This window comes from Phascolarctos cinereus, unplaced genomic scaffold (assembly GCF_003287225.1).
Source record: "Phascolarctos cinereus isolate Bilbo 61053 unplaced genomic scaffold, phaCin_HiC Scaffold_2;HRSCAF=192, whole genome shotgun sequence".
NCBI classification, from domain to species: domain Eukaryota; kingdom Metazoa; phylum Chordata; class Mammalia; order Diprotodontia; family Phascolarctidae; genus Phascolarctos; species Phascolarctos cinereus.
In genome coordinates, this window is record NW_027555625.1 from 69,685,275 (window position 1) to 69,701,968 (window position 16,694).

The 16,694-nt window shown below is 35.5% G+C and overlaps 1 pseudogene; it reads right to left on the bottom strand.

The window, feature by feature from the left end:
• Positions 1-394: 394 nt before the first annotated feature.
• On the bottom strand, positions 395-906 carry LOC110192149 (large ribosomal subunit protein eL20 pseudogene; annotated as a pseudogene).
• Between the last annotated feature and the right edge of the window lie 15,788 nt (positions 907-16,694).

Sequence of the window (16,694 nt, forward strand, 5' to 3'; positions counted from 1 at the left end):
TAAGGAAAGTCTGCTTAAAGACATGGGAATAGGAGAGTGTCAGATGATAATGGAAGAGACCATTCTGTTTGGAATAAAGGGTTTGTGAAGGAGTATAGTGGGAGTTAAGTTTGGGAGGCTATGTGAGAACTAGCAATGAATTCAAATATATATTATTGTTGCTGTTATTGGCAGGGACCTCCCCAGTTGAAATCTACAAGATGCTTTTTGTAAGGAAGCAGCATGTGGGAATTCCAGAAATGGCAATTTACTTCATTCCTTAAAGACCAGATCTTCCCATTATTTGCACAGGGCAATGCTTTTATGAATATAGACTAAGATTAACCCTCACTTTTTTATTCTAATTGAGAAATTGATTTAAACAGATCAAACAAGTTCCTCCTTGTCTCTGCATTTAGAAGAACATGTTGGGCCTCTTGGTAGTAAAGTGTGGTTTGTGCTGGCGAGACAGAACTCTGTGGGGCAGAGGGACCATTTCGGAGTCATGAAACTGCTTGACTGCAGGCCTGTGGCACTTACTGGCAGAAATTTATTCCACTTTCATGATCTGATAGAGTGGGTCCAGACACAGTGACAGGCTCCCATATCTCGGTAGCCTTGAGTGACGGCACCAGCAGTCGTCAGGTCCCTGTACTCCCTGCACATGGTGGGGGTCCCACTCCTGGAATCATAGCGCAGTCAGATGCCAAAGTTTTTCACCCTAAGAGACCTGTCTGCAGTATACAATTTCTCCAGAGACTTCATCTTTTTCATAGCTGTGAAATGGAAGTACCAGAATCGGGACTTTGCTACAACATGATTAGGAGCAAATATCTGCATCCGATAAAGAGGCAGCACCAGACTCTTGGGAGTAGGCAGGCACCGTCCAACTACCTCACATTCTCTTAGGGTGCCTGCAGCCTTCATGGTGCTGCTGCCTCACTCCCTGCCAACCACAAAAGGCCAATCCTCATTTTTTGGATGTCACATCACAGTAATGGCTAATTATCTGATCTTGAACCTGATTACATCTATTATTCACTAGCTATTTAACCCTAAGCATTTTTACTCTAAAATTTCTGAGTCTCAATTTCCTTTTGTGTAAAAAATAGGATATTAATATTTGTACGGTTTATATCATAGGCTTATGAAATTCATCAGAAATAATGTATATAATGTTTTTTATAAACTTTAAGGTACTATGGAAATATCTGCTGTTATTATGACAATCCAGGAAATTCCCAGATCTTTTAAATGTGAACTTTTCTAGTCACCCCTCCTCTATGCATGTATTTAGTTACACAGTTGAGTTTTTGATCCCATGTGAACAATTTTCTATCTTTCCCTATTCAATTTTGTCTTGTTGGTATTGTTAGCTTCAACTCCCCTTTTGGTTCTGGCAGGAGGCAATTCAAATTGAATTAATAGTACCCCCAAAGCATCCAGGAGACCTAATAGAATCTAACATTGCCCTAATAGAAGCGAGTGCTCTGTGGGAGGAAAGGGATAGCCCAAGTAAGACCACATATTAAAGTAATGTGTTTATTTCTAGGCACTACATATTAAAAAAGTACCTTTAATGCTAAAGTAAGGCCAGAGGTGCTCACATAGCATTATGAGGAGTCTAGAAACCATGCTACACAAGACTATTTGTAAGGAACTATTTGACCTGGAAAAGAGAAGGTAAGGTCATGAGGGGAATGAAGAACCTAGAAGAGGACTCTGTAAAGCCTGACTCTCTTCTATTGGTGAATTCCTCCTAGAGCCTCCATTTTGTAGAGCAATCAATGCTGTCCTCATTTTGATAACACTATTCCTAGCTTCCATATTTTAAAACCTTTCTCCCACCCCTTGTGCCCCTCACCACTTTTCAGCTCTCTTTTCTGTGTCTACCCCAATTAGAATGTAAGCTTCTTGAGGACAGGCACTGGCTTTCTTCTTTTTGCTTATATTGATATCCAAAGTACTTAATATAGTGCCTGGCATATTATAAGCACTTAATAAATACTTGTTCCATCCCACACACCTTTCCTTCCTTTTTTCTTCTTTCTTTCATTCCTTGCTTCCTTCCTGCCTTCTTTCTTCCTTCCTTCCCTACCTCCCTCCCTTCTTTCTTTCCTCTCTTTCTCCCTTCCTTCTTTTTTTCATTATTTCCTTCCTTCCAAAATTACCAAAAAAATTAGACAGAAACCTGGCAGAAATTAAGGTTAAACCAACACCTTACACATTATACCAACATTAGTTTCAACTGGATACAAGATTTGGATATACAAAATCACATCCTAAACAAAATAGTGGGACAAAGAAGAAATTTCCTTTCTGTATCCACAAATGAGGAAAAGTATCTCCAAACATAGAATACAGTGTATCACAAAATTTAAAATGGAAAACATTGCAGAAATGAAGCCAATGTAGCTAAAATTAAAAAAGAAAGAGATCACTGAGAGGGAAAAAAAACCTCAAAAGTGAAATTCCTCAGAAAAAAAGGTTTCATTTTAATAAAAAAAATAAATAACTGATTCAGGACTATAGTAATGAAATTCATTCCCTAATTTATATATAGTGAAAGAAAAGGCAAGGAAACCAATTTAACAATGGCTACATGAAAAAGTGCTTCAAATCACTATCAGAGAAATGCAAATTAAAGCCACTCTGAGGTTCCACCTTACATCCATCAGATTGGTTTAAAAAAAGACTAAAAATGAAAATAATAAACATTAGAGAATCTTCCAAAAATTGACACATTAAGGAAACTTTGGTTGAGCTGTGAATTTGCAAATCATTCTATAAGGACGTTCCTAATTATGTTTTTTAAAAAGTCAGTAACTGTGACTAATTGATGTAGGTATGCCTAAACCAGTCTTATAGCTAAAATGATGGGGGGGGGGGAAAGAAAGGAAATAAGAATCCATATCTTCAAAAACATTTGTAGCCACTTTTTTTTGTAGTGGAAAAGAACTGGAAACAAAGGGGATGTTCATCAATTGAGAAATGACTGGACAAATTATGGTTATCGAGATCATGTAATATCAGTGTGCCGTAATAAATGGGGAAAGGGATAGTTTCTCTGAAACTGAGAAAGACTTCTGTGAACTGATGCAGTGTGAGATGACTGACTAGAAACCATAGAAAAAAATTATACCATGATGACATTATCAATGTAAACAACTTCAAAATATCAAGAATTCTGATCAATACAATGATTTCAGAAGAAAAATAATGAAACATACTACCTACCTCCTGAGAGAAATGATAAGTTGAGGATGCAGAAGAAGATGTTGGTAAAAGCCACAGTGGGAATTTGTTTGTTTTGTTTTGCTTTTTTACTTCACTATGCATATTGTTTATGTTTGGGGGTTTTTTGTTTGTTTTTTCCTATGGGGTGGGAGTAGGTCAGACAGAAAATAAATGTTGTTGATTTTTTTTAATATTACAGGGAAGATTGTTTTAACTAATTAGGACTGCCTGACAATCAAAGTTGTCTAGAAAAAAAAAGGGGGGTGAATTGCTTTCTGAGTCACTGAATTCTCTGTCACTGAATTGTGGGTCTTTTAGTGCAGCCTGAATGATCACTCATTGAGAAGTTTTAGGGATGTGGTTTGGAATAGATGACCTTTGAGTTCTCTCACTTGTTTTAATTCTGTGGTTTTCTGATATCTCAAGACAAAATAGTACAAAACCTCAAAGATCCCGAATTTGATTTAATTCTGAATTTCTCTCTCTATATGGACTTAGGGTAAAACACTTTAATCACCATAATATGGCTTTGCAATATCATATTTATCAGCTTGTGTTTTGCAGCCTGGCAGAAAATACTGACATTCTGGGCCAATGTAATTGGTTTGTGCTTAAAAGCAAGAGTAAACTGTGAACATGTGAGGAACAAGATGTCCCACTGAGTGACCTTGGAGACAATTGCCAGGGGGCACCATACTGTGGTAACTTAGCTCATTAACACGGACTGTGAGGACTGGGCTTATAGAATAATCAGCGTTTGGAGGAATTTTTCACAGGGGGCACCTTATGAACACCAATCTCTTGTGCACTCATTACTATGCCCAGTGTGTTTGATTATGTGAGAACAAGTGAGATCTACCTTCAGGCATATCAGGAACCCCAGCTGGAGGTATTAGAAATCTTGACAGGGTAAAGCAGTGTATTAAGAGCTTTGCCACTAAGGAGCCTCTTAAAAAGCCAGAGAATCCAGGTCTCCTCTTTGCCTCCAAAGTTTCATCCCAGACATCAAATGACACTGTTCTTATCGGTTTGCCTGCAGAATCGTTAATTTCAGGTTGGAAATGAAAAACACATTTTCTTAGCTTTCAATATGTCAAATGGATTTCACAGAGCCCTGCAAAGAGGGGGCACACTTTCTTTTTCAAGATGGGAGATAATGCTGGTTGGATACCTGACTGGCATTGTTCAGTGAATGTTACAATTAAAGAAGCTATATGAAGTGTTGCTGGGTTGAATCAATCAAAGAAATAAAAAATTGTCTCAGTTACAGGGGAAGTAATGGGCATCATAAAACCACAACGTCTGATATTTCTATAGTAACTAATATGTTTAATGCATCTTTTTCCTCACAACTGCCCTATAAGGGTAACAGCACAATTATTTCAATCCACATTTTGCAGAGGTGGAATCTCAGAGGAGAGACTTCGAAATATATGGCAATAAAAGTCCTTCCTTTTCCTCTTTCCTCTTTCCATCTCCTTAGCCTTTTATTTCTTTCTAAATTTAGAAGACTTTAGTACTCTTCTAGATATATGTAGGTATGTGTGTGTGTGTGTATACATATATATATACATATATATATATGTATATAGATAGAGATAGAGACAGAGATATACATATACATACACATACACATACACATATACATATACATATACATATATATGCATTGTTCCCTCTTGAACCCAATCCAGATGAAAGTAGGTTTCCATAACTAACAGCCCTCCTCCTCCATCTAATTCCTCTGCATTGGTTCTTTCTCTTGCACCTTATTTGTATAAGATAATTACTCTTTTTAGCTGTTTCTGAATAGTTTTAATTTTTGAAGTCATGTCATGCTCAGGTCTATGCCTATATTTCTTATGAGCTACCCAATTACTAATAACAATCTTAGACATATGTTTTACATTTTACATACATAAAAGGTAAACAGTCTTCATTATTGAGTCCCCTTGTAATTGGTCTCTTAGGTCTTGTATGTCAAATCTTCTATCAAGTTCAGTTGCTGTTGTTGATGTTGCTGTTTGTTTGTTTGATTGTTTTTACCAAATCCTGAAAGTCTGACAATTCATTAAATATCTACTTTTTTTCATTCAGAATTATGCTTAGCTTTGCTGGGTGTGATATTTTCAGACAGAAGCCCAGTTCTTTTGCTCTTAGATATATAGTGTTCCAAGCTCTGACATCTTTTAGTGTTGCCACTGCTAGCTCTTGTGTGATTGTAATTATGGTACCACCATGTGTAAATTGTTTATTTTTGTTACCCATATTTTATTCTTGATCTGGGAGTTGCAGAATTTGACTATAATATTCCTATGGGTTTTCCTCCTGGGAGCTCTTTTAGATGTGAACAGTAGATCTTTTCTACTTCTACTTTCTCCTCTTATTCTAATGCTTCAGTATAATTTTCTTTAATTATTTCTTGTATTATTGTATCAAGCTTTTTGGTAGTCTGATTATTCTTATGTTGTCTCTTCTTTATTTGTTCTCCAGATCAATTGTTTTCTTATGAGATGTTTCAAATTCTCTTCTATTTTTCATTCTTTATATTTTGTTTTATTGTTTCTTGATCTCTTATAATTTCACTGGCTTCCCCTTGCCCAATTCTGATTTTCAAGGAGTCATCTTCTTCCTTAAGATTCTGGATCTTATTTTCTAATTGGTTGACTTTCTTTTCACAATTTTCTTGTTTTTCTTGGACTGTTCTTATTTTTTTGTTTTACCTTTTTTTCTCTCATTTGATTTTTAAAGTCTTTTTTAAGTTCTTCTATGAATTCTTTTTGAGCAGGTGATGATTTGACACTATTCTCTGTTGTAGAAGAGGATTTCTTTGCTTCATTATCTTCCTCTGAAGATGAAACCCAGTCTTCTCTATTTCCATAGTAACTCTCTATGGTTGGATTCTTTCTGATTAACTGTGCATATTTTCAATGGTTTAATTTTGGTGATCATCCCTTGTCCTGTGGTTTAGGCGATGGTGCTGCTGGTCTCAGATCCTCCTTCATTTCTCCTCTCTGACCTTGAACCCAAACCACGACCTCCAGTATTCTGCAAGTCCCCACAGCCAGAGACATCCCCTTCCCACTGTTTCTGCACTCACTGGGCACAGGCTGCTTCCCTCTCACCCCACAATGTCTCTGCAGCACAGTTGTGTTTGGTGTCCCTTATCAGCAGAGATTCCCTCGATCTTCTGGGGCTCAGACACTAACTCCCCTCACGGTACCAGTGGTAAAAGTGCCTTTGGCTGGAGCCCAGGCAGCCTCCCAACCCAGCATTAGCTGGGGCTTGTCCCTTGTTCTTTAAGTGGTCCCTAGCCTGGAGGAGTTTTCTCTTAGCTGGGAACAAACCTAGCCCAGGATTTTTCTTCAGATCTTTTGCAATTATCCCAGGAGGACTCTTGCTCTGCCCTTTCTCTTACTTATTTTTTACCACTCAATATTTGCCCTGAGGCACTGTTTTATCTCTCTTGTGGAGGAAAATCTTGGGTACTTGGAATATTCTGACCTACTCTGCCATCTTCCCAGAATCCTCTCAAGTATTGATTCTTAAGCATTATTTTTTTTACTAAACTTCAAAGCAATTTAAAACTTAAGTTGATTTTTGATTTAATAATTAGACTTTACTAAATTTTGTTCTTAAAAGTGAAAATCTAAAAAAAGTGAAACAAAATATGGGGTTTTGAGGGGGCATAAAATGTCAGGGTTTTCATAAGCATACATGGCATATCCTCTGTGTATGGGGCAGCTAGATGGCTCAGTGGATAGAGCACTGGGCCTGGAGTCAAGAGGACCTGAGTTCAAATCTGACCTCAGGCCTGACACTTGACACTTACTAGCTAGCTGTGTGACCCTGGGCAACTCACTTAACCTCAATTGCCTTACTGAAAGACAAAAACAAAACAAAACAAAAAAAGAAAGAAAGAAATCTTATGGGGCAGCTAGATGGCACAGTGGATAGAGCAATGGCCTTGAAGTCAGGAAGACCTGAGTTCAAATCTGACTTCAGACCAAACACTTGACACTTACTAGCTGTATGACCATGGGCAAGTCACTTAACCCCAAATGCCAATAAATAAACAAACAAACAAATAAACAAATAAATGAATGAATGAATGAATAAATAAATAAATAAAAAGCCATATCCTCTGTGTATGTCTGTCCTTAGTTCTCTCTCCTTGTCATTGAACTTTCTGTATTGCAAGCTTCAAAATGCTATTGTTTATTGTTTATTAGTCTTTTCCATTTTATTTCATGACATGTTTTTCTTCATCTCAAGTGTTCAGTGAAAAATATCTATTTTTAAAATTAAGTGAACTCAAATCAATTTGTTTCAAAAATACTGCAGCTATCCTTTGAGATAACAATGCTGAAATCTTATGAATGGGAAATATAGTTATAGGAGGCCAAAATGGCTTGGTCTTTTTCTGAATAACAAAGAGCTAATTTGAAGATGCCAATTAATTGTTCATTAAAAAATACAACTTCTGTTCATAAATCAATGTCTTTTTGCTCATTTTTAGCTGTACTATGCTTTGTCAGGGAAGTGATACATCTGCTAAATATCTTCTTTCTGAGGAAGTATTGTATTATGCAAAGAGAATAAATAGAACTGGGAGAGAGAAAACTGTTATTTGAAGTCTGACTTATGCCATTTAGACCCTGTGTGACTTTGTGTGAGTCATCTACCTTCCTAATCCTTACTTTCTTCATCTTCAAAATGGAGATATTTATGCTTGCACTATCTACCTTCCAGAATGATGAAAGCCAGAAAATACCATTCTGATTATAAAACATTTTTAGAGTCTTTATCACTATTGCAAATAAAAAGCCATGAAGATAATGAAGGACCATGAAAAGATGAGTGAATTGAAAGATTTCAGTTTGACTCCCAGCTTCTCCATTTTTAAGCTGTGTGGCCTTGGGTAAATTGTTTCATCTCTGTGAACCTTTATTTCCTCACCTATAAAATGGGGACAATAATACTTGCCTTCAGTTACAACAAAAGGTTGTTGTGAGGATCAAACAAGATGTTTGTAGAACGAGTTGAAGTTGTAAAGCACTATCAAAATATCAGCTGTTATTATTTGTGGCACCCTGACATGTGCTAAACCACAAGAGAAATCGAACAATGGAAAGCTAGAATGAGAAGTATGTTTCCAATTTTGAAGAACAGAACATATAGAGTAGAGAAATATTGTAAAATAAAATAATAAGACAACCCATCACTGGGATATATATTGGCCTCAAAGAACATACTCCGTTCCCACCAGGCCGTATATCGCTCCAGCTGACTTATATAATTGAGAATTCCTACTCCTGATGCAGAAGGCAATAAGTCTGTGGTACTGATTGATTGGTATTTCACTTTTAGCCTTTTAAAATGCTATCCATTTCTTGATGTTGAAAAGTATTGAAAGTCACTAGTGTGCTTTTATTACATGAGAGTCAGGATGGTATTGTTTTCAAGTGTGCTGAACACGCGGGGAAGGGTGTCAAATGACCTAGGTTTGAATCATGGCTCTGACTCTTCTATGGGAGACCCTGAACAAAAGTTACAAGTCCTTGTTTCCACATCTGCAAAAGTTGTGAAAGTGGTAATGCTTGCTATGTGATAACAGTGGCTATAAGATCACAAGAATTATCGTTGAAAGTAACCTTAGACATTGAGTCCAAACACCATATCTTACAGAAGGAAAACTGAAGGCGCTAAATATTAAGTATCCTACTCAATTTCACAGGAACAATTTACAATTCCAGGATCTGAACCCAATTTTTATGCTCTTTCCAATGTTTTTCACTACATCAAACTTACCCAAGAGTTTCTGTGGAGTCATTTTTCAGTTGTGTCCAACTCCTCTAGACCCCATTTGGCGATTTCTTGGAAAAGATACTAGAGTATCTTGGTGCTTCCTTCTCTAGCTCATTTTACAGAGGAAGAACTGGGACAAACAGGGTTAAATGACTTTCCCAGGGTCACACTAGCTAGTAAGTGTCTGAGGTCAGATCTGAACTCGGGTTTTCTTGACTCCAGGCCTGGCACTCTGTCTACTTCACCACCTAGCTGCCCTTTACCTACATGCAGATAATCAATCCATCAGTAACCATTTAAGCTCCTACTATGTACTAGGCACTATGCTGGGTAGATATAGATAACATAGAGCTATATAGATATAGACTGATGTCTAGCTATATAAATATGGACATAACTATCTTTCTATTTATCTATCTACCCACTTGTCTCCACATGATCATCAAAATTCCACCAAAATGCAACCAGTTTTAATCAGTCTCATTATGTAGATGAAGAGACAAATGTTTATAGAAGTTACCAGAAATTAAACTCTGAAACTACAGGTATAGTCTCTTCGATTAGACATCTAAATGTATTATGTACCTACTGTGTACAATGGTTTTTGTTCTACCTGACTACTGTGTAGAAAGTATTTTATAAGCTTTAAAGAGCTATATAAATGTGAGAAACTAGATAGATTTTTTTCAGTTTGGCTGGGAGGGAAGATCTTTGGCTTAGGGAAGGTATTGAGGTTTTCAATGAGGAAATGAGGTTACTTTATGAACTCCCTTAATAACAGAGATACTACTGCAACTGTCAATGAGAAGGAGTCAGCTTGAAAAGTCATAAAACTAATTAAAAAAGTGTCAGAAGGTAAACTAATTAGGACACAAATGTACATAGAAGTGTCATGGGGGAGAACTCTAAACGCATTTGAAATCCTCTCCAAAAGCTAAATGAAATGGGAAGAGAATTGCCTACAATAGGAAAAAGCAAATTAATTACTGTCTAACTCATCACTGACATATAGCATAATAGAACATAATAGACAAGCAGAACCTCTGGAGATGATTTTGAAGATAAAAGATCAGTTTGTCAAGTGCCAGTTTTTCACCTTGTCCCTGTCTCCAATTACTTTGCAAAAATGAGCTTTTAGGCCCATTTACTGCTCCTATCTTCTCAAAGGAGTCACATTATTACCTACAATAAATATGGGAATGGTAAGGAGGAACCCCACTGAGGCAAAGTTAATTCTTGACAGTGGGTTTGTCTCTTAAAGGTTCAGGCATGTAAAATTATAAACTGAATTTTCTTAAGGTGCTAACATGCCTCACTATTAGGTATGAGATAGGTAGAGAAATGAAATATGAATAGGAAAAACATTACAATACTTCCAGCTCTTTAATTTCTAAAAGCCATATTTGATAAAAGGTTGGTGTTGGGGTTTTTGCATATCTCACAAGCATCAAACCCAGAGGAAACCAACGTACAAACAAAGCACTTAGCATTGTCAGCAGAAAAGAAGCCTTTGGAAAGCCTCATTCCTGAAAACAAGCATATTTGACAAAAAGACTTTGAGAAAAGGTCAAACGGAATAGGACAGAAACCTGCTAAAAGCTTACATGTAACTTCATGTATCTTTCTTGTAAAAAAAAAATGACATAATGCTGACTCCCACAAAGCTTTCATTTCACATGATCCATGAACATTTCATCCCCCACAGCAAGAGTTAATTAAATATTTCTACATCTGGCTTCTCGATATGCTTTCAAAACTTTCAAAATTATTCCCTTAAGCCCTGATGACTCCTGAAAAATATATTTATGAGTACAAAGAACTCAGCTAGAAGTCACCATAGTTAATTACAGTAAAACAATCTTTGTGATTGGTATCTTGTATAAAGTTAATTGTCTCATTAACCTTAGCCATTGTAATCTAGTCACATTATAAAAGAGAATTCAAAGAATGGACCATGATGAAATACAAATAACTACATTGGAATAATGTCTATTGCTCAGCTTTGGTATTGAAGATTTAAATGTATTTCTTATTGGGTTAATAAACAATATAATGCCTGGATATTGTCACAATAATAGAATTACAACAGAACAAGACTTAAATCAGGTGGAATCTTATAGTATGACAAATCTGACAAAGTTACAACACTTTTCCATCTGCTCTGGATCTTTGGATCTGTTTTTTTTATAGAATGTCATCATTTGAATTTAACTTGGTGCATAGAATCTTTAAATAAAGATCATAAATGGACATCATAATGTGGAATATGAGACTATAGATGGCCATCACTGAAAATAATTTTAGAGATAACAGAAAAAGTTGAGGTTTAAAGAAGCAAATGTATACATAGACACACAGCATATATACATGTACACATGGACAAGAACTCAACTAGAAGTCACCAAGTTAATTATATTTAAAAAAGCATCAGTGTTTGCATGATTTGATTAAGGACATATCACTAAAATTCTCTCTGTAGTCACTAGAGAAGAATGCTCTCATCCAATGAGTGAAAAAAATTAAATAAATTAGTCAGTGTCCAAGGTCCACCTTCAGATTGTCATTTTTGTTGTAAGTATTTGAAAAAAAGGACTTAATTCTTTTTCTGTCATCAGAAAAAAGTACTCAAATTTGTCAGTCCCTGCTTTGATAGGAAGGAAGAAGAAAAAGATGGATTCCCAACAGAATTGTAGTGGAGTAAATAGATAGATAGATAGACAGATAGATAGATATAAAGAGAGAGATGGAGTATATGTGTATGTATATATGCGTGCATGTGTATGTATGTGGAGTATACAGATTTATTCATATATATATATAATATATATATCTCCATCTATGTATTATACACAATATATGAATATACCCTCTCCATACATATATATATGTACATATATATGTGTGTGTGTATATATATATATATGTATGTATGTGTATGGGATATAGATATCTATATATTACATTTATATGGTGTGCATATATACACACACACACACACACATATAAACACACACATAGCATCATCTCTCTTTTCTCTATGTATATCTACCCTCAACTCCAAGGTTCCAATGAATATACTTAGAAATCCATTTCAATTTAATGCATACTTATTAAAAAGTAATTAAATTCAAGATAGTATGCTGAGTCTAAGGAAGGAAAAGATAAAAATCAGAACAAGGCCTGCTTTCAAAAACTAATAATTTCATAGGTAGTTTGCCTATTTCTGCATATCTTATAAGGTACATGGCCCACTTGCGACACTCTCCCTTTCATAAAAGAATTAAATTTGTCTCTTCCCAAATTTGGAGACTCTTCTGCAAAGAGTGAAACATTGTTGAGAAGAGAGCAGGCCAAAGATAGGGAAAAGTATTCCAAGAAGTCTCACTCTCCCTTGGGCCTCAGTTTTGTCATCATAAATGAGTAGATTAGACTAGATGATAACCGAGGCTCCTTCAAGTCTTGACATTACATGATAAAAAGAAAAAAAAAGAAATCTTTTTTTTAAGTAGACAAGATAAGGATTGATAATGCCTCTATGCCTTTACACAAAAAGTGTGGTTCAATAATAAAATAGATAAAATCATTACTAGAAATTTAATTAGCTGAATGATTACCCCCTATGTTGGGCCGGGATTTTTATAAAATCAGTGGGATCATGAATGGAGATGTTCACTCAGGTGGAAAATGCTTGTCACAGACCAACAAATGTTCACAGTTGGTCCAATTATAGTAATAATGTCTATGTGTTTGATACAGAGACAGAAAAATTGATTAGCGTCAAGAGGACAAAACATGAAAGGCAGAGGCATAGAATTACCCCTTTCCCCCCACATTTTGAGTTTTAACAAAAAGCTATACAATAATGGATTCTTCTAGAATCATCCTTTATCTTTTCACACAATCCCCAGAAATATGCTCCTATTTGGGTAGATGTCTATTTCATTGATCTGCTCCCCAAGGTTCTACTAAAATGTTTTACACCTAAGCATTAGCACCTTAATTAAGCTACTTGACAGCATTTGTGCTGCCATTGCACCAGCAATAGAGGACCAACATTAGTTCTAGGATTCAAGGAGAAAGGAATACAGTCATCAGTTGCTGGGGTATAATGTGGATGGACCAAGTCTTGATGCCTTTAGACAAAATATTTGTAGAATAAATCAGATCCAGATAAGTTTCTGGGAATTAGAAAGCAGTAATTTCATTTCTCAAAGATTTTTTTTCCCAAACAGAAACATGATTTTACATGTCTTCCAATTTAGGACAGAATTTTGGACCACTAGTTTATCAAGTCACTCTGTTTCTTTACCAAGTGTTGTATATGCTTCTCACACAATCCATGGGAGAGGTTTCATTTTCCACTGAGTACTCAGTCTGTCTATGATGATAATACCACATATAAACAACCCAGACTGAATTTCTGATGCTGTTATTGTTCTAAGTCTAGCCTCCATTACCTTAAAATCATATTTGGCAACCTTAAATATAGCACCAAGGAAGTAGACTTTAGCATATTTCTCCTTCAACCAATAACCTTGTGACTTCACTTAAAGTACCAGTTAAGGGTATTTTAAGCGTAAGGTACTTCAACCATAAGGACCAAATAATTTCACCAAAGTTTTCCCCAGTACAATGGGTCTAGATATTCTTAAACTTTATGCATTACCTAGAGTAGTACCTGATACTTAGGCACTGAAAACATGTTTGTGGAATGAATGAATTAATTAATTAATGAATAAGATTATGTATTGTACTTCTGTCTTTTCTTATCTCCAGGTGTTTATTCATGCCTGAAAAGAATATCCTTTTTGGTCAAAGTTTCTTCCTTTAAAATTTAACTTAATTGCCATCTCTTTCAGAAAACCATTTCTGAACCACTTTTACACACACACACACACACACACACACACACACACACACATTTATACACATGGTAAAAATGATCTCTTCCTTTTCAGATTTATTGACTATGCATTTTTCTGCAACTATTCATTGCGCCTCTCTTACCTTCACTTCTATTATAATTATTTGAATAACATGTCTTTCTTCCATGTGACTAAAATGTCCATGAGGTCAGGGACCGCATCATGATCATGGTTGTGTATCCTGTGGTACTCAGTTCTGTCTCTTGCCTAAGATAGATACTTAATAAATGTCTCTTGAATTGAAGAGAATCTTGCCAGTCCTTTTGCTCTCCAAGAAACTACTGTAAAGAGCATCAGATATAAATTCTATAGAGTATGTTTGGAATTAGTATACCTTTTTTACATTGCTTTTGATTGTTAAGATTCTCAATCTTTGTTTCAAGCTGAGTTCTCCAATGCTGCTGGCTACTGCATTAAGGTTTCCAAAACATTTTCTTAACAATCAGCATACAAGTTAGATACTGGAATTGTTATTATCCCTCTTACAAATATCTACCCAACGTAGGGGTCACAGAGCTTAAATGCCTGGTAGACTAATTACAGAGCTAGTAGTCACCAGAACTTGGATTCAAACCAAGGTCTCTCCAATTCCAAGTCTATTTATCATTTGGGTGACAATTATAATCCTTATATACTACACAGAAAACCTACGCACATATTAATATTATAGCTTTTCACAAAACACTAGCTTTCACTGAATTCGGAGATATAGCATGATTTATCTACTTTCATTCACATGAATTAGAAAATATTCTTTGACTACACCAATGCCACCAGTTTTAATACAGCTTGTCATGGTATAGAATTTCAGTCTTAGAAGAGTGCTCCGAAACTATCCATTCTTTGGTCTGCTCCTTGAGATTCTGCTCTATATCACTGCTAGCTTACATCTGAACAATTCATTGTGGAGTAATTCACTAGTTCCCCTGAGGAAGACCATTTCAATTTTGAACATTTCTAATTATTAAGAAATTTTTCATTCCACTCACCCAAAAGTCTATCTTCCTAGAATTTCTACTCACTTGCCATCTACTCACTAACATTTAGATCCAAAAAAAACCCAAAACAAAAAACAAAGTGTCATAATTCTTCTACATTACGTTTTATTTCACAAACTACAGAACAAAAAATATCACTTAAATACAGTAACTTCTCAGTATGTCTAGTTTCCACCTCTCATCTTCCAAAAAAATGAATCATAAAGGCTGTCCCATAGTAATTTGTCCATATTGGTAACTCCATGCCCTGTGTTTTTCCCATAATAGAGAGAGGGGATAAATATTTTAAGGAAAGCAAATAGAATGTACACAGTCTAATCAAATAAGCAACTTCAATTCCTGAAAAAAATTTTAGAATCTCTTGATAAAGAGATGGTTAATGAGCATCTAGAAAAAGTAGCAATGATCATGTAGAGTTAGGAGGACTTCATTAAGAAGAATTCATGCCAAATATGCTTATTTTTATTGAAAAAATTAAATGGATAGAACAGCAGATTTTTATAGGTATAGTTATCCTAGGTTGTAGCAAAGGATTTTTAAAGTCTTTCCAGGTATCTTTGTGTAAAAGGTGAAAAGATAGGAGGTAGATATCAATGCAATTAGGTAGATTGATTATTGCATAAACAGCCAGACTCAAAGCATAGTACCTCATGGTTAAATTTGAATTTGGATGGCTGCCTCCATTGTTCTAACTTCAGGTTCAGTGTTAGGCTTTGTACTAGTGAATATTCTTTTAAAATGAATGATATGGTTAAAGATATAGATTATAGACTGCATGTTTACCAAATTTACAGGTGATTCATAGCTAGTAGGAATAGCTAAAACACTGGGTGACAGAATGTAGATCGAAAATGGTCTTGATAACCTAGAATTTCAGGCTAAATAAAAGAAGACGGATGGAATGCAATAGGAACAAATCTAAAATATTACAGATTCAAAATATCAATTTCAAAACTATAAGATGGAGGAAACCAGGTTAGATAACAGGTTTTGTTTTGTTTTAAGCTCTGAACACATTGTTGTTTGCTAGTTTTAAATTGTGTACAACTCTTTGTGACTTTTGGGATTTTCATGATAAGACACTGGAGTGGTTTACCATGTTCTTCTCTGGCTCATTTTATAGATGAGGAAACTGAGGAGAGCAGGATTAAGTGATTTGCCCAGGGTCCATAGCTAGTAAGCATTTGAAGCCGTATTTGAACTTGGTTCTTCCTGACTCTAGGCCTGGCATTCTCTTCACTGTGCCACCTAACTGCCTCTGGGTGTATTAGCGTGCTGCAAATTAGAGGCAGTTAGTTGGCAAAACATAAATATCACTAAACCTGGAGTCAGGAAAAACCTGAGTTCATATCTAGATTCGGATACTAAGTGTGCAAACCTTGGCTAAGTAACTTAACCTCTGTCTACCTCTATTTCCTCAACTTTAAAATGGGGTTCATGACAGTACTTCCCTTCCAGGGTTTTGATGAGGATTAAATGAAATAATATTTGTAAAGCTCTTAATAGAGCATCTGAAACATAGTCATACAATAAATAACTGTTCCCTTTCCTTTATCCTCATCCCATAATTAATATAAGTCAACAGTGTAATAGGACAGCTTAAAAAAATTCTATGATATGAAATTATTTTAAGTTTAAAAAAATACATTTAAGAAACAATTAATGTTTTTCAAGCTAAATAAATACCATATGAACTTGGTGTTATATCTTTCACTATGTAAACTCTCAAAATGAGAATTACAGAGAT